The sequence below is a fragment of the Sorex fumeus genome, unplaced genomic scaffold (assembly GCF_029834395.1).
Source record: "Sorex fumeus unplaced genomic scaffold, SorFum_2.1 ptg000070l, whole genome shotgun sequence".
NCBI classification, from domain to species: domain Eukaryota; kingdom Metazoa; phylum Chordata; class Mammalia; order Eulipotyphla; family Soricidae; genus Sorex; species Sorex fumeus.
In genome coordinates, this window is record NW_026606127.1 from 7,003,085 (window position 1) to 7,012,554 (window position 9,470).

General features: G+C 38.8%; 2 pseudogenes; one reads left to right on the top strand and one right to left on the bottom strand.

The window, feature by feature from the left end:
* Window positions 1–972: 972 nt before the first annotated feature.
* On the bottom strand, window positions 973–1,083 carry LOC130037005 (uncharacterized; annotated as a pseudogene).
* A 6,584-nt stretch (window positions 1,084–7,667) lies between these two features.
* LOC130037062 (uncharacterized) lies at window positions 7,668–7,764 on the top strand (annotated as a pseudogene).
* Window positions 7,765–9,470: the final 1,706 nt, after the last annotated feature.

Here is a 9,470-nt window from a genome sequence, read left to right on the forward strand (position 1 = left end):
GCTTTGGGAGTGGTGACCTAGGATGCATGTCTTTGTATGGTACCTACCACAATGGAACCACAACGTCATTTATAAAGTTGGTTCTTGTGTGAACGGCAGTTAAAAGCGATGTTTAGAGAAAGCTACAGGCAACAGGGACCATGGAAGACCAAAGACCAGCCCCTCAAGCTAATATAATTTGAGCTCCCGCCACCAGAAATTTCCTGAAAGCTGGCTTGGCTAACTTGGGGAGTTTACAAATTCAAAGACTTACATAGGCAATGGACCGTATTGTTGAAACTCACTAGTAAAGTGTCACCATGATAGCAACTCTGAAAATTGTTGGGAATAATTGAAATTGTGCAGCTAGGGGTGCTGAAAAGAGGGCTCGAGGACATGGTGTCTTATCTTAGCATCTACCAGGAGCTGATCTTCAGGATTCATGCGTCAACTGTTCTCTTGGCTTTTTCCTTGTTAAGAGTCATCCTTGAATGACTCTGAGGGCATTGATCACTCATCTGGTAGGTTTATTCCACAGTGTATGTGTTCGCATTCCCCAACCATCATTTATGGATAGACCACCCAAAACTTTTAGTGATGTGTCTCAAATTTGCTTCCTTTCCAAAGGAGGCCATGAGGTGTAAACACAGCCTCTATGGAAGAATTTTTACGTTTCTTCTCATCATCTTAGACTCATCTGCCTTCCTCAGCCTATTCCAAATTTATTATTTTAACCGAAAACTGCAAACCGTGCCATTTCTCCCATTTTTTTCGAGGACACCAGTGATGGGCATACTTGACTGTGCTCTAGTCTTACTCTTGGCTCTGTGGTCAAGTTTCACATCTGGTGGGTCTCTGGGGACCATAAAAGATTGCAAGAATTGAACTGTGTCCTTCTTGCTTGCAGAGCAAATGCACTGTCAGCTTACTCTTCCTCTGACCCTACCCCACTCTTCATCAGGCCCATGCAATTTCTCCTCTTAAGGGCTTTATGCAGTCGAGTTTCCCACATTTGGGGAAATCGCAGGGGTCAGCACATCCCAAGTGCAATGGATGGGCCTCACCCTGGGAAAACCACCTACATGATCATGGTATCTCCCCTGCCCTGGACCATGTTTGTATTTCTTAGAGTCTTGTCTATTCCCCCTTTTTCCTCTATCTAACTTCCCATTCTTTCCCAGCTCCTCCTTCAACACCGAGCCACTCCCAAAATCAACCACAGTTGACAGCATCTCAAAATTCAGAACATTTATTAACAATCAATTAACTATGATGCATCTCTGGAGTGATAGCACAGCGGTAGGGCATTTGCCTTGCACACAGCCAACATGGCCGACCCGAGTTCGATGCATCTCTTTAATTTGAAAAAAAAAATTAGAATAAATGAATGGTGTATGGCATTTCAGTGTTTGCCTAGGGCAACCATCTGGTACCTAAAGTGGAACCTACCATTCCAGCTCTTACATTACGTAGCCATAGTAGAGAGAGATGTCCAACTCTTTTTCCCTCTCAATAAAGAACTGCACTTTCCCCCAAAGAGGTGTGTTTGGCATCGTTCTCACGCTCCTGCTGAGCCTTCCTTTTCATAGCCTCACGCTCTGGTCTCTGCTCTTTGGTGATGGGCTTTGACATGACTGGCTCGGGAACATTGGGCTTTCTCCATGGTTTAGGTTGGAAACGGAAGTCTTGGAGGAGAAAGTGACTCTGACGTTTGGGTGGAGACTGGCGCTTGTTCACACAGACAGGAGGAGCCTCCCGCTGTAGAGAAGTGCCAGCTGCTGTCTTGTAGGGATCAGGTCTAGAAGCTGCAGGCTGATGAATAGGCCGGCTACTAGGGTTCTGCAAACCTGGTCGAGATAGGTTGGTTGAAATGGACTAAGCAGGATTGGAAGGACCAGTCAAAAATGCAGTGGTTGACGGGGAAAAATTGGCAGCATTTGGCTGAGCTGCATTGGTAGAGCCAGGCTTGGCAGGGTTAGCTGCAGCAGGAAGATGTGTGGCTTCAGATTTTCGTCTCCGAGGAACAGGTTCAGCTTGTGGATTCTCCATGGTAAGAAACGGCAAAGGTACCAATTTGACCTTCCCAGGAGGTGGCAGCTCAGACTGGGATGGAGATGAGCGTTTATCAGCACTGCTACTTGGTTTCTGTGCTTTGACCTGAGTTTTCTCAAGGCCTTTTGCATCCCGTGCAGCACCTAGCCATGGCTTGACAGCTGAGGATGGCTTGACATCTTTGGGGTTCTTTGCGCTACTCAGCACCTGGGAGGAAAAGATTCCAAGTTTTGGATCACTCTTCCCCAGAGCATGAAACATTTGGACAGAATCCAGCATGTGTATGTCTAGGTAGCGGCGGGGTTATTTAACTGCCTCTTGGCAAAACTCAGGTTGAGTTTCCTTGCATTTCATCTTGCCAATGGTGGACTTTTCTTCTGCCTTGACCTTGTTCCCTAGCTGCTTACACTCATTAACTTTCTTAGAGTTTTCTCTGGTGTTTTTTATCTTCTCCTGCCCATGGCTCTTTGTCTTGCTGATCCTGCTGGAGGCAGATTTGTGAGATTTGCTGTTAGTTTTGGCTGTGGTCACAGGACACCTCTCACTGACTGCAGCATTACAAACAATCCCTGCTCCCCTCAGCAAGCATTCTCAGACTTTTGGCTGGATTTTGGCCTTGGGTTATCCCTCAAGAGGTTCAGAAGCCTCCTTTTTGTTCTTCCCTTTTGCATGGGAGGTCCGCTTAGTGCCACTTGAATTTTCTTGCACCTGCTTCAGAGTGATGGTGTCAGTGGTGTTCATTACCTGCAGATCTTTGCATGATCTAGGTCTACTGGGATCTGGTAGGTCTCCAGAGGTTTTGAAAGCCCACTTTTCATCTGATCAAAATTCTTACCTTTTTGATCCTGAGTTGGAGTTGGTGTCAGCGCCAGGTTACTTTGGGCTGGAGATATTATGGGAACTTCCCCAAGATCAGGTGAGTACCTGTTACTTATGGTTCACATACAACTTAATCTTGTTGATGCATTGACGGTTACCCTGATTTTTGATCCATTTCAAAAATCATTACTTGAGTTTTTCCCAAGAAATATTTTTGGAAGGAAAACTTTATTTAAATTCTGTGTCTTAAGTTGTTTATCAACAATGTAGATACTCATAACTCTAAGAATAATAATGCATACACGAATATAATTTTTCTATTCAATGTGATTTACATAGGAGGAAGTGTAAAGAAAACATCATGAAAAATATGTATCACAGAACTGAAAAAGAATTATGTAGATATTAATGAAATCTGGGCTCTGTAGCAAGCAGCATAGTACAGTATGTTATGGAGAACAGACCCAAGAGTAAGCCTTGAATAACAGTGGGTGGCATCCCAAACAAAACCAAATAAAACAGTACAATAAGGTTATTACTAAATTGTTCCACATATACAATATGAAGACTCTATTTTATTTTAGTAAAAACTGCTAGCCAAAAAATGGAATAGAAGGTGATTTTTGAGTGACACTTTACCAGTCCATTAAAGAGAAAGGATTTATCAGTAACTACATAACAAAAAGAAAATAGGAATAAACGTGATTGTATTTCATAGAGATGAAATGTTTTAAATGAGTAAAACACAGAAAGAAACTTCGAAATTACAAAAAATTATACTCATCAGTACCTTTGAATATTAACCAGCAAACAACATGTGTTAAACATAACAGAGGATTTCACTTGATCACACAAGAAACAGAAAAGACCATTTAAAAAGTGATCACAAAATAATGCAAATTTACTTTCAACGCCTATATTAGAATTATCTTTATCAAACAGGAAAACTTTCTTCTCAATGTTTAATAAATGAGCACCAAAATCCCATAAAATATCTTTATGTAGGAAAACTCAGAATTCACAAATATGACAAAAATGTGTAATTAGTCATGTGAGACTTGATTTTTCTATTTCCTTTTAGGATCTAAAAACAAAACTTGACTATTATCAAAGTACTCTCATGTTAGGAAGAAAAAATCACATGAAATAATATTTGTAAAGATGACAAGCAGCTTTAACCTGGAACCTACTGACCACACAAATGAATCAAACCTCCTGATTCAAGTTAGAATATACCATTTTTTAAATTTTAACAGGCAGCGCATACATGAACTTAAAAACCAGAATGTAATAAAAACATTGAAGATTCTGTGTCTTCCACCGCCCTAGATAAGCACTATTAGCTATTTATGGGGAGCATCATTTCTGAAGCGTGTTTATACTCCAAATTGTCAAGTACCAAGTACTGTGTTCTAAGAAATAATAAGGAAAAAAGCCAGGAAGGATGGCTTTCTGATAAAGAGCTTTTCCTACTGGTACCCTATTGAAGGCATAGTATATTTCTAGTCCTGACATTTATTGAAGTAAAATTCTTTGACTTGCTCTCAGTGAATTATTCTCAGCATATTTCATATATATATTCTTTCTTTTTTGATGTTAAGTCTTTGGTTCTCTTCAATTTTATGTCCAAACGTTTTCCTCTTCCTTGATAATCGAAGTCCCTATTCTTTCTTTCTTTCCTTCCTTCTTTCTTTCTTTCTTTCTTTCTTTCTTTCTTTCTATCCTTCTTTCTTTCTTTCCTATTTTTTTCTCCCTCATATTGTCTTGGTGTCGATTGGTCAATGTTTGATGAAAGTGATTCCAAACTTGCTTACCTTAGAGGTCTTGCCTCCCTAATGCTCAGCACTCCGCACCTTCCCCATGCCCCATATTTTCTTATTACCTGGTTTAAATAGAAATCTCAAAGATCAATGATTACTACTTTGTAATATCACTATATTCACAATACTGAAGTATAAATACAAGTGGAGAGACCACTACAGAGAACACATGCTAGTATATATTAACAGTTTTTCACAGCATCTATATTTTCTATTTCTGTAAAAATACTGTCTCTGATTTACTTGTTTTCAGTGAATATCATGTAAAATTCAATATTAAAAGGAAAAAGAAACACAGAGAATCAAACCTCATATATATATATATACATATATATAAATATATATGTTCGTGTGTGTGTGTGTATGTTTGTTTGTGTATTTGAGCTCCTAAGTATGTGTAAAATATAATGTAATCAATGAGGAAAAACACTTTGTATGTGAGAGAAAGTAAGCCAGTGTCTAAAATCACACAGCAAATGTCAAAGTCAAGCTAAAATGAGGCTTATAAAATTCTATTTGAATATTTTCTTTCATTACTACGTGCTGTTTTTACTTGACTGCTAAGTTTAGGGATGATAAATCTAATGAAAAACTTTGAAAAGTATTATTCCTTACCTGACATGGTGAGAGAAGAGGAAATACCGATGAAAGGTAGACGAGAAGAGGAGACAGTAGGAGATTACGTCTGAACACTGAAGCAGCTTAAGACCACAAGTGTTCAGTACAGACGACTGCTCACTGGTGATTGGTCATTGGTCACTCGTCACTTGCCATGAAGATTCAAATTTGTTTACAAACAACTACATGGGACCCCCAAGATTCTACCAGTTGGTGGTTCGTTTGGTGGGAGAATGATGTCATAAAGTAGGCAGGTGAAAGGTAGAGGCTAGCCAATCAGGAGGTCAGAATCCCAGAAGAAGATCGGATTGGATAGAGAGTGGGGTAGAATGAAGCAGGCTAGGGAGATGGAATTCTACAAGACGGTTATAACAGTTTCACCTTCGTCAGACTCTTGTGTTAGAAAAATACTCCCATGATGCTCAAGAGCTTAGCTATTTCATTAACAAATCAAGAAAATTACTAAATAATTGTTTATATTGCACTGTTAAAGAAACAACATTTGTTATTACTAGTATATTTTAGATAACGTATACAGCACATCGGGTTGGGCATTTGCCTTGTGGGAGACCAACCCTGATTCCGATTCCTCTGCCCGGCAAGCTACCCAGAATATCTCGTCCACATAGCAAGAGCCTGGCAAGCTACCCATGCCGTATTCGATAGGCCATAGCTAGTGACAACAAGTCTCACAATTTGTTGTAAGATGTTACTGGTTCCCGCTCGAGCAAATGGATGAACCACGGGAGGACAGTGCTACAGTGCTATGATTGAAAAAATTGGTGGTTTCTTTCAATATGACAACACTTACTAGGTTAAGTTGTAGATGAATCGAGATGTGTGAAAATGTAAATAAAATGAGAAGAAATAGTAAATGCACAGGTATCTTATTTGTACAAAACAAACAGTTGTTCTCAGTTTAAAACTGTAGAAGATAAATAAAAACATATACTCATTTGTGTCAAAATTTTTCAACCTGAAAGAAAAGGACCAAAACCAATTTAAGTAATCAAAAAACAAGCAAAACTAACAAATACTGGCAATTAATATAGGCCAAGGATGAATGTTCTTAATAAATTAGTGCTGTGAAAAAAATCAGTATTTAGCTATTAAACTTCAATATTAAAAATAAGCATAAACCATGATCATATATAAAATGTATTGAAAGAAGTGTAAATGACTGGTAAACACAAGGGCAAGACACTCACAAATGCCTACCAGGTTCTCTCAGAGTGAGAACTGGACAATAATTGTTGTCTTATCAACAAAATCCAGTCTCTGTATCTTGGCCATTGATGGGATTACATGGCTCCAGGGGCAGTTCATGGTTGTAACACTTAGCTACTAGGAGATGGGGGATCTGGTTGGAGGGGGCCCAGTCTTGATCTGAGCAGCCTTGGATATCTCATCCCCCGGTTGCGCACACCTGGGTTCCTCTGTCATATTCGTTCATGCATGAGGCTCCTTCAAGCTTGGGGAGAGTGGTATAAAGCGTACCTATGGCTGGTTGCAGAGGTCTTCAGGTGCCGGGGCTCTGCTCGGCGCGGTGAGGGAAACTCAACACACCGCCTCCAAGGGACCCTGGTGAAGAAAGCCAGGTGTGGGGTCAGGAGACTGTCATTTTAGACATATTTGGAATTAATTTTAGATCAAAAAGTACACATCATTCTAACTACGTATGTGCTTAGTAATAAATTACTACACACTTGTTCAATCACCTAAGAAACCCCACTCTGCTCAGATAACTAGATTTTTAATTATAGGTCTGTTTTGCCTGTGTGTCATGACTGAGAATCACTATCATTAGATATGAAACTCACTATACATAAAGATGCACACAGGCTGCTTTGAGTCATCTGTGTTGTTAATGTGTGTTGGCCATTAAACTTCACTGAGACCCTTTATTCTGTCCTTTACAGGAGCCTCATAAGTGTCAACTTCCATTCAAGTTGAACTTATAATAATGTGGAATGAAATCATCAATATGATCCTCACCTCTTCCTTCAGGAGAAAAATCCTACTTATATTCAAGGTGGTCAAAGTGCAGACAACACCATCCACCTTTTCCTGGAGATGTACACGGAACTGAGGTGAGAACAGCAAAAGGCTCTAGTTTAATGGTCTTAATGAAGGTTTCAGGGAAGTGCATTAAACAGGACTCATATAACATCTTCCAAAAGAATTATTTTGTAAAACTGATGCCTTGATTATGGTAAAAGATAATATGGTAAAAACCATATTTTTCTTTCTGGGACATTAAAGTTCTAAATCTATCAAGCTGCTTTGAAATACTTTCTTTGATTAGGTACCACTGTCTGCCATAGGGTAAGTAAGGACAACACTCAAATTAATTAGAACAGAAAAAATAACTCCTACTAGGTTTGGTTACACATATACTAAAATTGAAATGATACAATGAGGAGCATGGTCCTTGCACAGAGATGATATGCAAACTTGTAAAGAGTTACATATTTTTGTTGCAAGAAGAACTAACATGGCTACTTTAAGCTAAGGCAATTCCCACAAGTACAAAAATTCTACATAAAGATAGCACAAATCCCCATAACAACAATCTCTCTCAATGTCTATGGACTAAATGTGCCAATTCAGAGGCACAGAATAGGAAGATGAATTAGAACACTGAACCCAACATTCTGATACCTGCAAGAAACATATCTGAGCAATCAAAGCAACCATGGGCTAAAAGTAAAAGGCTGGAAAACAAGTATTCAAGAAAAGAACACCTCCACAAAGCTGGAGTAGCCATACTAGTATCAGACCACATGGACTTCAGGCTAAAGGTTATAAGAGACAGTGAATGTCATTTCTGCATGATCATGGGATCTTTACATCAGAAAGAACTCACCCTCCTCAATGTAGATGCTCAATGACAGACCAGCAAAATACTTAAAAACAACTTCTAATAGACTTATAGAAAAACATTGATAGCAAAACAGTACTAGGTGGAGATTTCAACACTACTTTGTCACTTCTCAATAGATCAAACAGAATAAATCTCAGCAAGGAAATATTTTACTTAAGTGAAGGAATGAACAACCGTTGGCTTAGAGAAGAAATCAAAGAGGAAATAAAAAGGTTCCAGAAACAAATGAGAATGAGGACGCGAGCTACCAGAACTTGTGGGACACAGCAAAAGCAGTGTTAAGAGGAAAGATTATACCTCTGCCAGAATTTATCAGGAAGAAAGAAAGGGCCTACATGAATAAATTAGAGCTCAAGATTTTGGAAAATGACCAACAAAAGGAGTGCAAACTAGGCTGGAGCAAGGAAATAATAAAATTTATAGTAGAAATCAATGAGCTAGAAACCCAAAATACAATCCAGAAGACCAATAAAAGCAAAAGCTGTTTCTTTGAGAAAATAAACAAGATCAATAAACCTCTAGAAGCCTCTCAAAGAAACAGAAAGAATTCTAATAAATCGAATCAGAAATGCAAAGGGGGGTATCCTAATAGAAACTACAGAAATCCATAGGATCATCAGAGATTATTTTGAGAATCTTTGCAGCAGGAAATGAGAGAATCTTTAACAAATTGATAAATTAATGGATTCCAATTACCTCCCAAGGCTGAACCAAGAAGATTTGGAATACTTGAACCTATCACTACCAAGGAAATTGAAATGATGGTCAAAATATCCCCCCAAACAGAATCCTTGGCCCAGATGGATTCAATAGTGAAATATTTCAATCCTTTAAAGAGGAACTGCTGACAACATTTTTAAGATTTTCCAGGAAATTGAAGAAACAGAAATGCTCCCAAATAGCTTCTATGAGGCAAAGATCACCCTAATACTCAAAGCAGACAGAGACACCACAATAAATGAAAATTACAGACCTATTTCCTTGATGAATACAGATACACAGATTCTAAAGAAAATACCAGCAAAGGGAATCCAGAAACTCAACAAAATATCACACACTATGACCAAGTAGGTTTATCTTGGGGATGCAAGGATGGCTTAACATTCTCTAGTCAATCAACAGAATACACCATCTCAATAAAATAAAGATAAAAGTCATATCATCATATCGATAGATGTAGATAAAGCATTTGATGAGATCCAGCACCCATTCATGGTGAAAAACTCTCAAGAAAATGGGAGTTGAAAGTACTTTCTTCAATCTAGTCAAAGCAAACTACCACAAACCCACAGCAAGCA